The following is a 17,113-nucleotide window of genomic DNA, read 5'->3' as shown; positions in this document are numbered from 1 at the left end:
TGTTTTAGATGTTGGCGGGTTCTCCGTCCTGCTGTCTTGGCAGGGGCGCGTTGTGCTTGGTGGGCAATGGAGATCGAGTTGCTTCACTGATGCCGGCCCGTCTTGAGTCTTTCAGGTAGGTCTTATTGCTGTTCTTGCATGCCTTTTAACAATGTCTTTTTCTTCCTAGGTACGCGGAAGTCCAATATGTGGCAAGGCGGAATCTATGTTTCGCTGGTATGGGCGTTTTTGGAGCGCCTTGATGCGGTGATTAGGCGCTATGCGCTGCGCTTAAGATGCCTTGCCTTTGCTAATCTGTTATCTTTTCCTCTCCACAGGTCGCGGTACTCGGCCGGAGTATGGAATTTTCGTAGTGATGCTGAATGAGGAGCGGCTGGCGAGGTAAGCCTTTCGGCCCAGTTTGTTAATTGTACAATGTCTAATGCCTTGTTTCTTCTCTTTTACAGGTCCATCGATCCGAAGGAGCGCTGGTTCCAGGATGATGGTCGGGAGAGCTGCGGACCGCTGGCGATGAAGTTCAGGTAAACTGCTGCCTTTTCTAACGATGTCTTCTCCTTTCCTTTGCAGGTGCTGTTCTTCCGAGGTTTGTGGCTGAAGCTGAACACGGTGAGCGTTATGTTGCAGAAATGCAAACTAACGCGAAGCGTGGCAGTCTATTCGGGTGTGGTTTAAATGGCTTCAAGAAAGAAGTCCAGGTAAAATAGTCCCCATGGTACCATACCCAAAAACACTACACTGGAAGCCTGGTTTCAAGGAGCCAGGTTATGAGGATGCCTCCACATGACTGGCATTAATGAAAAGTAGTTACCAAGCACAAGTCCATATTCAAACATGAGCCTGGCACCAAAGGCGCCAGGACTGGCCCCAAGAAGGCCTAGGTTGCAATTTCTTGGGTTTAGTGGGGACTGGAATCAAAACTCTCCCTGGCCCATAGGTTGGCCAGGGGGTCTTCAGAGTGTGGGTCGTGACAGGAGGGTACTGTCTTGCTATTGACACATTTAGCAGAACATGAAAACAAAGCATCTTTAAAGAAATTCCAATATTCTCGACAGGAGGTGATCTATTTGGGCTACCTCCTATCGAAGGAGGGAAGGCGGTTGACACCAGAACGTATACAAAGCATCTCTGATATGCCTAATCCAAATACGCAAAAGGAAGCCAGGGCTTTAATTGGCATGGCTTCATATTGTAGACAGTGGATTCCAAACTTTTCTGTTATTGACAAAGAAGGATGTTGCCTTGTCTTTGCCATGGAACATGGAATGTCAAAGTGCTTTTGACCTGTTCAGAGCAGCGCTATGTTCATCTCCGGTTTTGGGCACGCCAAATTATGAGAAGTGTTTTATGTTGTTTGTACATGAGAGCAATGGATGTGCTTTGGCTGTTTTGGTTTAGGAACAAGGGGGCAAAAATAGACATGCAGATATTTTTCTTCCACGTTGGATCCTGTTGCATGTGCTTTGCCACGTTGCTTGCGAGCTGTTGCAGCTGCTGCCATGTCAGTGAAACAAACCGAGGAGATGGTTTTAGGTCACTCTTTAACCGTGATGGTGCCCCATTCAGTAGACATTATGTTAAATAGAACACAGACGCAACATCCCACCACCGTTCGACTAACAAAGTACGAATTGATCCTATTTGTACCGCATATCCAAATTAAGAAATGTTGCTCTTTGAATCTGGCTGAATTATTGCCTTCCCCAAGTGGAGCAAAGAAAATAGTGAGGAGAAATTATCACATGATTGCTTAATTATAACTGAGCAAGAGACGAAAGGAAGAATTTACTTAACTGATACAACCCTGAAAGAGCCAGATGGAGACTTGTTCTGTCATGGATATGCCATAAATTACTGAATGGCATATCCACTGCTGCTTATGCCATTACCACATTGAAAATGATTGTAGAAAACAAACGAATCCCACATAACTCATCACAAGCGGCGGAAATAAAAGCCTTAACAAGAGGATGTGAAATTTCTGAAAACCTCAGTGTAAACATATATACTGACAGTCAGTATGCCTTCGGGGTGGTTCACAACTTTGACTGATTATGGGCTGAAAGGGGTTTTCTGATGTCCCATGGAACCAAGATCCAACATGGCACTTTGATAGTGAAACTATTGCAGCACTTGCGCTTCCTAAACGATTAGCGATAATGAAATGTAACGCCCATAAGAAAATAATGTGTAATGTAGGAAAAGGAAATGCATTTGCAGACAGAATCACAAAACAAACTGCCATGATTTACACACCAAAATGTATGTTGAATCAGTAGAAAGGGTGTCCTCGATGATAGAGGATGGAATTGGCAATGTAAAAGAGATACAAACAGAGTCTACTCTTGAAGAAATAAAACAGTGGTCCGAGGGTCCAGCAAAACTAGATCCCGAGGGTTGTTGGGTAGACAAAGAAAACCGTTGATGGATGTTCCCAAATGCTTATGTGACAGCAATGGTTACTATGGCACATGGTCCAACACATATTTGTGCAAAGAAAATTTGTCAGCACCTTGATTCTGTATGGCACAATGACAACATTACAAAAACTGCCGAAAGGTTGTTTTAAAATTGCATGACTTGTTTACAACATAACATTGGGATGGGAACAGCAACAACAATAGCAAGTTTTGGTTCTCCCTCAATGCCCCTTGAAGTGATCCATTTTGACTTCATAGAAATGGAGAGATGTCAAAATGTTAAGTATGTCCTTGTAGTGGTCTGTGCATTCAATAAATGGGTTGAGGCCTATCCCCTTAAAGACTGTTCAGCAATATCAACAGCAAAATCCATGTTAAAAGAACACTTCCCGAGGTTTGGGCTGCCCCATGTTATATGGTCAGATAACGGCCCACATTTTATAGCTACTGTAATACTGCAGATCTGTGCAGGCCTCCAAATTGATAAACGATTCCATTCGGCCAGACATCCGAAGAGTGACGGTCTTGTGGAACGGCATATCGGAATTTTGAAAAATAAGCTGGCGAAAATATGCACCCAAAGTAATTTGAAATGGCCTGATGCTTTACCGCTAGACCTGTTGTCAATGCATACGTCTGTACAGTCGAAATCTGGTCACTCCCCTAAGAAATAATAATGGGGAAAGCAGCCAATGTATGGAATGTGCCACGTCCAAGAAAGTTGAAAGACGTAGGATACTCTTTGCTTACTGAATATTGTAAACAGTTGACTCAAAACCTGCGTTTAATTCATCAGCAGGTGCAAGAGGCTCTTCCTTTCAGATACACAGGCTCAGGTCATCGTCTGCAGCCTGGGGACTAGGTCTTAACAAAGAACTTTGAAAGAAAGTCTTTGCTTTCACTCCGTTGGAAGGGACCGTACCAAGTGCTCCTGGCCACGCAGACTGCTGTCCGAGTGAGTGTCAAAAACACTGGATACATGCAACGCACACAAAGAGAATCCTGTTTCCTTTGCCACATGAAAAAGAGACTGATGATTCCGATTCCCAGAATGAACCCACTTTAATTGATCGCAAAGACACCGCCGAAATTCAGCCAAAAATACTTCCTGAGTCCAAGGAGGGGTCTGGGGAGACTGCAAGAAAGTCTGAAACATCATAGTTACTTCAACCTTGTTTGCCTTCTGCTTCATCATCACCGTTTTCTGCATCACCAATTGGCACTGTTTCTGCATCCTCTTCAAATAACAGCAGTGCATTGTTTATCGACCACGCTGTACCTGGAGCTTTGAGGTACAATTTATGTCCACAAATTTGAAAGTAAAATTGCAGAAGCTTTTATTTCTGGCCCAATGGATGGTGCTGGAAATGGGGGCCTAGGGAAAAGGGAGCGTATGAGCTGTATCAGATGAAGCTCTGACACTCGGTTTCCAGTGCTATTCCTGAAAGTGAAGGGCCTTGCAACCTAGTGTGGGCAATGGTACCGACACAATGAAAAACTGATGCTGATACTTGCTCTTGGATTGTGGAGCCACTGAGATAAATATTAGCTTGCTGGCGTCTGTAGCTGAACTGAATTGAACTTGCTTACATTCTTGAACTTTTTACTGACTATACATGCGCTGCTGACGAGTTCTAAATACTGGATAAAAGCTTAGCAGTGAGGCTTCTCTCAACGGACACTGAGAAACTTTTATAAGGCCATGCCTGTTTTTGCTTCTGCTGCCTCTTGCGCTGATGAAAATATGAATGAGACTATTAACATTGAGCCTGCTCTGAGAAAGACTTGTGGCCTCATTACCAGTCACCCGGTCCGGAAATAACGGTGGCGGTAAACCCACCGCCACCATTGTTTCCGGACCAGGTGATCTCAAGTTCTGCAGGCGGGAGGTGTCATTCCCGCCAGATCTGAACTGGTGGTTTTAACAGCACCTGCCTGCAGGCGGACGTGGAAACACCGGAACCACTACAAGATGGTGCCGGTGTTTCCACTTCCCCATTCCCATGGAGTCCTATAGGACTCCATGGGAATGGGGACTTACAGAATTCCGCCTCCGGAATTCCTGAGTCACCGGGGTTGTAATGCCCCGGTAATTCCGGGAATCACAGAGGTGGAATGGTAATACGAGTCCGGCGGTAACCTGCCATTTTTTCCGGCTCGATTACCGCCGGACTCTTAATGAGGCCCTTGGTCTATTAAGACTAAACTGATACTGACCATCGTACTCATCTGCATTTTATTTACACTAATTCCAGTGTCCTTGTATCTAGAAGTTATGCATCCAATGAATACTTTATTGCCCACTGTCAATGTTCTACAATTTACAATGGCAAATATATACAGTTCTAAGTGGTACCATAATTTCTATTAGATTTCATTAAAGTGCATCAACTGTACTCTGGCTAAATGTCACACAAATCACTTAATAAAGGTAACCAACAATGGATATAGGAGGAAAGCAGTTGGTTAGAACAATAGGCAGAATACTGGCCCTGCTACCTAAACACAGCTCTGTGTGGAGATCCCCCCACCTGGGCAACCTGTAAGGTAAAGATATATCACAAGCCCAGTCCATATATTGTTCTATAAGTCTTATTTCCTTCTATAATGTTTCTACCACCCCAACGTACCTGGAATAGCAGAGTTCGACAACGAGTCATCGACGGATCCTTCTTGAGCGGCCCCCTTTAAAGCAGGAGCCAAGAATCATCGAGATCCCTCGAAGAAAGTGAACTCTGCATCGAGGCAGCAGCTTCGGTCCCAGCGGTGCTCGTCGACGACGGAGCGAAGACGTCCTGCTAGGAAGAGGCGTACGGGGCACCTCGATGTCGATAGTTCAGGACCGCAGAGAGATGGTGAAGAACTTTGGCCAAGCAAGGGCGTCGAATCGTCCAGTGTTTCTACGGTCTTTGGGTGGCTGGAAACCCACCGGCGGATGCTCCTCGGCGCATCAACGGCCTGGCCTTCTCCGGCGGGATAAGGCAGGCGGCGGTGTGGATGAGCACATCTGTGAATCAAAAGTCTTAGGCAAAAGAGCGTTACGACACCGGTCGTCGGTGGCACAGCGTCAAGCGGTCCCCTCTTCTGGGCAACACGGCTTTGACGGGCCTCCATCCATTATGCAAACCTGCAAACCCTGGTTGACGCCGGTGGATGGAATGTCGGGTGCTTATCTTCGTTCTCCTCAGCAGTCCATGGTCTCCGGTCGGCAGCCTTTCGAGTGTCTGACTTCCAGGGAAAGGTTAGCGGTGCTCGATGGTCCCTCGGAGCACGGGAAAAGGGCGCCTAACCAGGTCCTCTCTTGGATCAGTCTCGACGGCTTTTGGATTTCGGCAAAGGGAGACAGCAGTCAACTTTCTTCTTCAGGCTCGGCTTTGAGATTAAGTGTCAGTTTCAACTTCAGCTTCTGAATGAATTCTAGTAGTGAGAGGCCCCCAGATATACTGTCCATCTCCCATTCATTCTGCTGGGTCACACTCAGGCAACCAATCCCTAAGAAGGGCATTCAGCAGTCAGTCAGCCAATCAGGCATACAGTGCATTCAGCCCATTCCCCTCCCTCTCAGACATCACAACAAGGAATGTGTATTGAAACAAGTACCCAGCCATTCAACACTACTAGAAAGCTAGAGGCCACAGGGGGCATCTTGTTTCCTATCAAGAATCAACTGATTCCATTGGCAGGGCCTGGGTATCCCCAAAATGGAGGATACTCAGAGCACCTGTCAAATTCAGCATGTAGCTGCCACCAGACCATACCCTGCTCTTTGGGCCACACACAGGTGCCCAAAAACATACACTAGGGGCACAGGGTTGTACCCCCATCCATGGGTGGCATAAGGGTATCCCATGGGTCTGTACACCAAACCAAAAATAGGAAGAGCTGCACTGCCAGGAGTCCCACATGGACTCCTGGGTTTAAAATAATACAGAACACAAATGAAAAAGGACTACAGGACAAGGACACGGAGGCCCCGTCCCTCCAATGCATTTCCAGCATCACACAGTCACAGTGGAATGTTTGGACCGGAATCCAGATTGAAGTGTTCCACAGAGGAAGTGTATCTCGAAATAGTTGGCAATTCAACTGAAGACAAGGATTTTGGCGGTATTAGGCAGGAGAGAGACAGGTCTGTGGAGTAGCGGATTGTTCAAATTATCAGTGAATTTGTTTAGTAGATGTATGAATGGGTTTTTGTTTTATGCAGGTCTGCAAGATACCACCATTAGGGAATGATTGAATATGATGGAAGCGGTGGGAGAGGAGATAGGTGTAAATTATTTGATGGTATGAGGTACAAAGGCATCAACTGGTGCGCAGGATAGGTTGGCAGAGCAAAGCATGAGTAGCAGTGAGTAGGAGTGTTGCAGGAAGATGGGAGGCAGGGAGAAGGAGAAAGCCAGTGGGAGAGAGAGAAGGATATAGAAGGTGTCACATGTTTTGGTGATTTTAGAGGAATAGTAGGAGGCAAACACATCAGCTGAGAGAGAGGAGAGTGGCACTTGTAGAGAGAAAGCATAATCTGAAGAGGCATGGATAGATTATGTGTTGTGATCAGGGAAAAGCAATCAGGTTAGTACTGCAGGAGGATTTACGGAGTTAAGAGCAGTGCAAAGGCTAGGAAGAGAGTTTGTGTGGGCTGACAGGAGAGTGGAGGAATGTATCTTTACCCCAGTAGCATAGGCTGCGGTGCATCATTGTCAGATGTTGGATGGCTGGAGAGGTCCATGGTTGCAGTCGGAGGCAGGAGCAAGTGAAAGAGCAGGCAGAATCATGATTATTGAATGGGATGAACAGTGCAGAGCTGAATTTGAAGATGGGGAGTACAATCTAGTGAGCAAATGGGTGAGAGAGAGAGCTTGGAGCAAGACTTTAATAGGGTTATGGATGAATGGCAGAGGGGGAAGCAAGAGTCCAGGAGGAACAGAGAGGTTGCTTTGAATGAGTGGTCAATTGTGAGAGCAGAGGAAGCCCGGGTGAAAGATAGGAATGTAAGATCCAGGGAGTTGTCTTTGGTATGGGTGGGACGGATATGTTAATGGACTAGTGAGCTGTCAGAAAAAGTGCAGCTGATGGGTCTTATTTATGTGCCAGAGGTGAAGCTCACCAATTATGTTGAGTAAGTTCAAGATCAGAGAATAAGGGATACATGGTGCCAGCTTTGAAGTAGATGAGAAGGGTAGTTTAAAGGGTTGGGGGAGAAGAGCTGAACAGAGATATGCTTGGAGCTAAAGAGTGTGAACGGCGAAGGAGGCTGATGGTGGGGCCTTGCTGATCAAGATACCAAAACCAGTGCCTTTTTAGGACAGATGAGGAAAGTGTTAGAAATAAGCAAAGTCGGTGTGATGGGATGCCGGGGTCGTGGTGTGATAGGAGGGTTTTGGCGATAGCCATCACTGAGAGTTTGGGGTGGTGGGAATCAATGATTAGTGAGGTACAGGGCTTTTTTTGCAAAGGATTGAGTGTTCTAAGACTCAGTGTGGGGAGTTCAGTGTGTGATGAGGGATTGAGGAGGGGGAGATGAGAATGGGAAACTGGAAGGTAGATATGGTTGGATTGGGTGAGACAGAGCAGAGCGCGGAAGCCAGGAATTGCAAGAGTGAACATTCTTGATTAGCACCTGGGGTCGGGGGAGCAAACCAATCATGTTGCTAGGATCACAGGCTGAATCCCAAGCTCTATGGCCGCTTTTCGATCAACCTGAAGGCTGCTCACACCCAAAAAGCCAGCTTTTCCTCCCCATCCTTCCTCCGCTACTTGTCACTGCTTCCGTCCCTCTCCACTCCACAAAGTCACATGCCTTCTTCATTTGGCGTCAGGGCCGCCGCTGCTCTGCGTCCCCGGCTGCCATGAACATCGAAGAGGGGCTCCGCTTGGAGACCCGCCTTCCATGTCTACAGCGGCCACCTTAGGAAATATTTAGTTTGAATAAATGGGACACCGCAAGCGTGTTCCGTTCACTCAAACAAAGCACATTGCTGTCACACCCTGGTTTTCTATATTGAAAAACCAGAGGCGCTAATAGCAATAAAACAAAATCCGGTGGGCCACATCAAGTGGTAACGGCGATGAGGCCCATTGTTAAGGCCTTCGCTGTGCTCCTGCCTATAACTTGGGCCGTTACCATCCGCCAGATCAGGTTTTATTGCTATAAGGAAAACGAATGTGCTGTTCATTCTTGATATGGTACCGTGCTTAGTGAGGAGATGCTATCAGGATCTTTACAGTTCTTTGCCTAGTCCCTAGTGGCATTTACCTTGCTGTATGCCGAAAACTACATGTTCCAGAATGCAAAGAGATGTTCCTTAAAAGGCCAGGAACGAATAAAGGTGGTAAGAGCGGTTGCTGCTGTGAACATGTGTAATCTGCAGGTGGCAGGTTCGAATCCTGGCAAGGCCAACTCAGCCTTTCATCCTTCCGAGGTCGAAAAAATTAGCACCAACCTCAGTTGGGAAGATGTTTATAAATATGTTCTATCTACAGGGGTGTCTGTAAAACCCAGAACGTGCCGGAACGGGCCGGAACGGTACCATAATATATAAAACAGCAGCAAAACTTACCTGAAAATGATGCAAACAAACGTGAAGAACATTTTGAAATGAGAAAGGTGCACCAATATGCTGTCATTAACCCATTACTGCCCAAAATCTACATTTTATCACGAAAAAGTACCCGGAACGGGCCAGAACGCTACCCTAATATATAAAACGGCAGTGAAACTCACCTGAAAATAAGGCAAACACACATGAAGAACATTTTGAAATGAGAAATGTGCACCAATATGCTGTCATTAACCCATTACTGCCCAAAATCTACATTTTATCACGAAAAAGTACCTGGAACGGGCCGGAACGCTACCCTAGTATATAAAACAGCAGTGAAACTCACCTGAAAATGATGCAAACACACGTGAAGAACATTTTGAAATGAGAAAGGTCCACCAATATGCTGTCATTAACCCATTACTGCCCAAAATCTACATTTTATCACGAAAAAGTACCTGGAGCGGGCCAGAACGCTACCCTAATATATAAAACGGCAGTGAAACTCACCTGCAAATAAGGCAAACACACATGAAGAACATTTTGAAATGAGAAATGTGCACCAATACGCTGTCATTAACCCATTACTGCCCAAAATCTACATTTTATCACGAAAAAGTACCTGGAACGGGCCAGACCGCTACCCTAGTATATAAAACAGCAGTGAAACTCACCTGAAAATGATGCAAACACACATGAAGAACATTTTCAAATGAGAAAGGTGCACCAATATGCTGTCAGTAACCCATTACTGCCCATAATCTACAGTTTATCACGAAAAATTACGTAGAATGGGCCAGAACGCTACCCTAATATATAAAACGGCAGCAAAACTCACCTGAAAATGATGCAAACACACATGAAGAACATTTTGAAATTTGAAAGGTGCACCAATATCCTGTCATTAACCCATTACTGCCCAAAATCTACATTTTATCACGAGAAAGTACCCAGAACGGACAGGAACGCTACCCTAATATATAAAACGGCAGTGAAACTCACCTGAAAATGTTGCAAACATACATGAAGAACATTTTGAAATGAGAAAGGTGCACCAATATGCTGTCATTAACCCATTACTGCCCAAAATCTACATTTTATCACGGAAAAGTACCCGGAACGGGCCAGAACGGTACCCTAATATATGAAACGCCAGTGAAACTCACCTGAAAATGATGCAAACACACATGAAGAACATTTTGAAATGATAAAGGTGCACCAATATGCTGTCATTAATCCATTACTGCCCATAATCTACATTGTATCACGAAAAAGTACCCGGAACGGGCCGGAACGCAACCCTAGTATATAAAACGCAGTGAAACTCACCTAAAAATGTTGCAAACATACATGAAGAACATTTTGAAATGAGAAAGGTGCACCAATATGCTGTCATTAAGCCATTACTGCCCAAAATCTACATTTTATCACGAAAAAGTACCCGGAAAGGGCTGGAACGCTAATGTAATATATAAAACGACAGTGAAACTCACCTGAAAATGATGCAAACACACATGAAGAACATTTTGAATTGAGAAAGGTGCACCAATATGCTGTTATTAACCCCTTACTGCCCAAAATCTACATTTTATCACGAAAAAGTACATGGAACGGGCCGGAACGCTACCCTAGTATATAAAACAGCAGTGAAACTCACCTGAAAATGATGCAAACACACATGAAGAACATTTTGAAATGAGAAAGGTGCATCAATATGCTCTCATTAACCATTTACTACCCAAAACCTATATTTTATCACGAAAAAGTACCCGGAACGGGCGGGAAAGCTACTGTAATATATAATACGGCAGCGAAACTCAACTGAAAATGTTGCAAACACACATGAAGAACATTTTGAAATGAGAAAGGTGCACCAATATGCTCTCATTAACCCATTACTGCCCAAAATCTACATTTTATCACGAAAAAGTACCCGAAACGGGCCGGAATGCTACCCTAATGTATAAAACGGCAGTGAAACTCAACTGAAAATGATGCAAACACGCATGAAGAACATTTGGAAACGAGAAAGGTTAAACGATGCCTGTCCTTAACCCATTACTCGCGAACATGGTCTATAGTGATGTATCTGCCAGTAGGCAGGTATGATTGTGTTGTTGAGGTATGATTGTGTAGTTGAGGTATGATTGTGCATGGTTTGGTTTTATGCTGGGTTGGGTGTTGTGAAGTGCATGCGGGTTGTGGTGCGGTAGAGGTATGGTTGTGCCCAGTTCAGAGTTTGCAGGTGAGTATGCAGAATTTGTTAGTTTTTAGTACGGTTAGTTAGAAGAAACACATGTCTATCTTACATAGTTAGGCTAAATGCAAAAGATGGAACACAGGTAGATATATGATATTAGGTTATAAGAGTGGTGGTGTTTTACTGGAGTACATTAATGGCTCGTGGATGTTATATAAATCATCATGACTGATACTACATTTCTGTTTCCCATACTTAAGTTTATTTTTTATTTGCTCTGTATTTTTCGGCACTGTAACTCTATTGTGGGTAGGAGAAGCATCGCATTCTGCAATTATTTTCTGGTAAATTAAAGTTGGACCTAAATCTTTATTATCAGCAATTTCTATCAGCACAAATGGCATTGTGCGAACATGAGCTCTTAAGGGGTATTTTATCATATTTCCATGAGGCATGCATGGCTCAGGTGTTTTGTCTTCGCCTAGATAATGGACAATCACTTTTTCATCACTTCCATCAAGAACTTCATAGCCATATCTGTAAAATGTAACTTCCTCTCTACCAATTAATCTTTGGAAGTATGTCTTCCACACCAGAGGACTGGCCCTCGGCAGAGCTTGCCTTCCTTCCTTTCTGAATCCATTTATACTGATCACATCTCCAATCATCTTTTCTATGCTTTTGTCCTTCATAACTGTATAGGAACACCTGACCATTTTCTGGATTAGTTGCTGTAAGTGTGGAAATATTGCCTTTTACGTGATGCCTTAAAATGTTGAATAATTCTTGTGGTGAAAGCAGCGTTTGTTTGTTCATATAAACTATGCTGCACATTCTGGAGGAAAAAGTAAAAATATGAATTAAATTAAAAATGAACACTGTTCCCCTCACACCCTAAGATTATTACAAATACGCAGGCAGTGGGTTTGTTACTCAAGAATGGACACAGTGATAAGGGATGATGTCGGGACATAGTGATAAAAGAAGCATGTGGCCTATTCCGATGGAGGTGTAATTATGCTAGAGGTGTAATTCATGGGTGAATTCCCCATTCGGTGTCCATCCCCTCTTACCTGACGGTCTTGATGGCGTCGGAATTGCCTTCATTACATTACTGCCCAGGGTCTTTTTCCTTATGGATCGGAAGATGCGGCTTCTCCCAAGATGGCAGCGGTTTCCAGCCGCTTTGTTCCTGCGCCTTCGTCTATTTTCTCTCTCCAGCATCCACCGCCTTCCAGCAATCACGTGACCGTATATCATCACAACATTCTGACTCCCAGTTGCATCGCTACTCATTGGCAAGACGCGTTGTAAATTTGTTTCCTAGGGAATTGATTCTATACTACTCCTGCTCTGTATCTCATGCTCTCTGTTTTTTTCTTAGGGACTCACCTATCAGCCACTCCTCCCTTGACTGCCTCACGCCAAACCTCGATCGTAGATACTCGGTATCTGGGCTCTCTGCCCCGTGCAAAACCGCGGATCCAGCACGATTCCTAACTCGTTTCCACACGGTAGGAAATAGTATTCTGGGGTTCTATTGTTAGCCGATTCTGACTTAGGTTAACTGTTATTCTCTCACGTTTTAGCCTTTTTTGACGCGAGTGTTCCGGATATTCCTACTCCCCCGGTATTCAGCCTGCCGTTGCTTACTTCACCGAGGTGGGTTTTGAAGGGAGAGTTTGGGGTATTGTTCCAGTCTGGTATTTCTTACTTACCTTTTCAGTCTACCTCTTCTACAATACAGATCTCCCTTCTACACCATTGTGACCATTCCAGTATCTCTACCTCTGGTTGAACCACCAAACGCCTCCCTCCTTCTATCACAGGTATACCATAGTCCATCCATTGTGCTCTTCTATCTTCCCTCTGTGTATACTTACCCCGTTTTCCTTCTCATCTCAGTAGAGAATTTGAGTTTCCATTCAGTATTCCGCCTGACTCACGACTGAAGACTTCTAGCCGGGGTTCTTCGCTCACTACTCCAGTCGCAGATATCCAGAACCTGAGTCCGGATCCAGGGTTTTAGTCCCCAGAGGGTTTCCCTAGGAAGCTTGACGCCATCCATCCTGTTATTTCAGAAACCTCTGGGTATTAAGCACGTTATAAATAACCAATTACAATTGTGGGCAACTTTAATCTTAAGGTAATTAAGTTGGAGAACTTTAAGATTCAAAGCTTTCTGTCCTCTATGAAATAACTCTCCCTCCACCAGGAGGTTCATGAACAGACCCATTCCTTAGGTAACACCTTGGACCTGATTTTCTCAGCAGATGCTGAGATCACTCTTTTGCGGCCTTTAATATCCTGTGGTCTGATCATTTCTGTGTTCCCTTAACTTGGGGCATTAAGGGCCCGCCATCTGCTCCACAAGCCAAATTAGTCCAGCGACGTGGATGACGCTCAGTATCTAAATCTGATATGACCTCTTTTATACTTGCCCCACTTTTAGGGCTGTCCCCTGTGGACATGAATTGTTTAACTAGTACTCTGACCGCAGTTGCAGACAGCCTTGCTCAGCTCAAGACATCTAGGCTATCTTCACGCCCCTCTCAACAGTGGTTTATGGACAAGCTGAGTGCCTTTCGCCTAAAACGCAGGCAGATGGAGCGAAAGTGGAGGCGCTCTTATACCCCCAGGGAAAAGCTTGCCTTGTCCCTGGTCACCTCCCAGTATCACCTTGCCATTTTGTGTGCCAAACGTGTCTACATTGCATCTAATGTTGAAACTTCTGTGAATCACCAAAGGGTGATTCAAAGTGGTTCGTAATCTCTCTACTAGCTTACCGGTTCCTGTTCCCTCTTCTCAGGCCCTCTGTAATTCCTTGTCCACATGTTTTATGGATGAAATAATTTCTATTCAGTGGAATATTGCTGTTACTTACCTTCCTTCTGAGACTGATGTTTATATGATATATTTTATTTGCATTAAGAACATGCGAGTGCAGGGGAGAGGGAAGGGGGAAGTGCGAGGGGCAGGAGAGGAGTGGAAATTGCTGAACATGTGATAGAACAACAACAGGTAGTGCGGCCAGCAGGTGGTAAGTGTGAAAATAAGGTATAAACAATGCGTCTATTATAAGTGCTCGAAGGGTACTGTAGGGTAGCAGATACAGACCCAAGTGCAAGGGTTGCCAGGAGGCAGTGCGGGTGTGTGGCTTGGAGGGCAGGGATCTGGGCCCGATATCAGAGGGTAACCAGGTGCCCGGTGCCAAAGCAGACAGTTTAGCAGGGGAGAGGAAGAGCGAAGGCAGAAGCAAAGAGGAAGGTCTTGAGGTGCTTCCAGAACCAAAGATTGTTCTCCTCAAGTTTCAGAGAGGCAGGGAGGCTCTTCCAGATGGATGCCCCAGCAGAGGAACAGGATCTACCCCCAACTCGTTGCTTGGAGATGCGACTGACCCTGAGGGAGTTGCAGGTGAAGGAGCGAAGAGCTCAAGTAGGAAGGTATTTACAGAGGGAGAGTTCAAGGTATTGTGGAACCAGGCGCCAGAAAGCCTTGTGGACAATGCAAAGGGTCTTGAATTTAATCCTTGCAGACACTGGGAGCAAATGAAGAGATTTCAGGGAAGGAGAGATACATTTGCAGGGCTTGAGGCCAAGGACAAGTCTCGCAGTCCTGTTCTGGATGAGCTGCAGAGGGCGGAGAGTGGTTGCAGGCAGATTTAGACAGAGGCTGTTGCAATAGTCCAGCCTAGAGAGAACCAGAGCTCTGGAAATAGTGAGCATCTGGTTGAAGGAGAGGCAAAGAAGAATACCTCTGAGGAGGTGCAGTTGGTAGTTAGACTTTTTTGAGACGTCAGAGATGTGTGGAGAAAAGGAAAGCGTGGAGTCGATGATGACCCAGAGGTTCTTAGCCTCGCAAGTGGTAGCAGGGAGAAGGCCAAGGGAGGCCGGCCAGAGAGTGACAGGAAAGGAAGGTGCAGGTGTGCCGATGAGGAGGATCTCTGTCTTACTGGCATTAAGGCAGAGGTCGTTGACGGCGCACCACACCTGGATTCCAGGCACACAGTCAGAGATAAGAGAGGGAGAAGAGGTGGTAGAGGGGAGCCTGAAAACAAGTTGGGTGTCAGCCGCATAGCACAGAAAGTTTGAGCAGAGAGCAGCAATGCAGTGGGCGAGCAGTGCCAGGTATTGGTTGAAAAGCCAAGGGGAGAGGTTAGACCGCTGGGGAACCCCACAGGTAGAAAGTGTGATAGAGGAAAGGAAGGACCCAAGTTGGACCTAGGAGGGTAGTTGGAGAGAAAGGGGGTCAGCCAGGCCAGCACTTGATCAGTGATACCAAGGTTATCACAGAGGCGATTGAGCAGGATGTCATGGTTGACCGTGTGAAAGGCAGACGAAAGATCGAGTAGGATGAGGGCAGATGGGATATTAGAATGAAGTTTGGAGAGAAGGTCTTCACGGATGTTCAGGAGAGCACGTTCCATGCTTCTGGCAGCTCTGACGCCAGACTGATGGTCATGGAGACAACCAACAGAATCGGAGTGAAGATTAAACTGGGAGATGGCCAGCTTTTCCAGCAGTTTGCCCAGGAAAGGAGTGTTAGAGATCGGGTGATAGTTTGCCGGGCAAGAGGGGTCGTCTATGGGTTTCTTGAGAAGAGGGTGCACAAGAGAGTGCTTCAGAGGGGAGGGGAAGGCTCCAGAGGCGAAGGAGTGGTTGCAGAAGTCGGCCAGAGCAGGAGCAAGGGTGTCAATGTGGTCCTTGATGGTTTTGGATGAACAAGAAATAACCTGTTTTGACGATACTTTCGTAGATTGGACTTTCTGGAAATCTCGTCAAGGGAGAACAGAGGAAAAAATGAGAAAGAGGGAGGAGAGGCAGCTGCAGGGGGGCCAAAGGTAGCGGAGAGAGAAGCGGGAGGAGGAGGAGAGGAGGAGAGGGTGGACAGGATGTCTTGGGTTTTTGAGATTAAATGAAAGGCAAAGGCCATGCATGGCCTCGGAGGCGACAGGAGAGGTAGAGACTGCAGCAGGGTTGGCCAGCTCCTTGCAGATTTTAAAGAGTACGGCCAAGTTGTTAGATGACGCAAAGATGCAGGCTTGGATGTGGGCTCCCTTCTTAGTGCGGACAAGGAGCTGGTATTGCCTTTGAAGCAGGCGCAGGCCCGTTTGTCAGAGGATGCACAAGAAGCATGCCATTTCCTCTCAGCCACCCTACACTTGCGTTTAAGGGTAACTAGGTCAGAGTCAGACCAAGAGTTGCACTTGGTTTTGGGATTTAAGCGGATGTTCATGACAAGGGCAAGAACATCAAGAGTATCAGAGATAGAAGAGTAGAGCATGAAAAGGGCTGTGTCAGGATGTGAGTCAGCCAGAGGAGGAGGGGGGGAGTGGAAGTGAAAGCCTCAACTGCCACACGCTTCATGGGTCGGATGACCGAGAAGTTACATGGCAGTGTTGGAGTTGGCTTGGCCTGATGGGTAGAGAGGGAGAGATGGGAGGAAAGAAGAGAGTGATCACTCCAGGAGAGATGAGTGGTCAGAGGAATAGTGAGGGGGAGGTCTGAAGAGATCAGAGCATCCAGAGTGTGCCCAGCAGAGTGTGTTGGGCCAGAGGGGAGAATAGAAAGAGAGAGAGAGTCACAGAGGTCGCGAAATAGTCCAGAGGAGGGACAGGAAGCATCAAGATGGATGTTGAAGTCTCCAAGAAGGAGGAGTTGAGTGGTTGAGGCCAGGAGGGAGGAGGTGAGGTCCGCCCACTCAGAGAGGAAGGAGGTGATTTGACCAGGTGACTGATAGATAGTAGCCAGGGTAAGAGAGTGGCCAGGAGAGAGAGAAAGCCTCAGACAAGGCATTTGAAAGAGGAGTAGGCCTGCATAAGAATGACAGAGGCAGGAATCCACTCTGGGAAGATCAAGGCTACACCCCCTCCAGAATGGTTGGATCTGGGCGCAGGGAGGATCTTACAGCCATCGGGGAGGAGAGTGTCAAAGCTTGTGACAGAGCTGGCTGTG

This window comes from Ambystoma mexicanum, chromosome 3q (assembly GCF_040938575.1).
Source record: "Ambystoma mexicanum isolate Mex_15411 chromosome 3q, UKY_AmexF1_1, whole genome shotgun sequence".
Classification (NCBI taxonomy): Eukaryota; Metazoa; Chordata; class Amphibia; order Caudata; family Ambystomatidae; genus Ambystoma; species Ambystoma mexicanum.
This window is presented reverse-complemented; position numbering follows the sequence as displayed.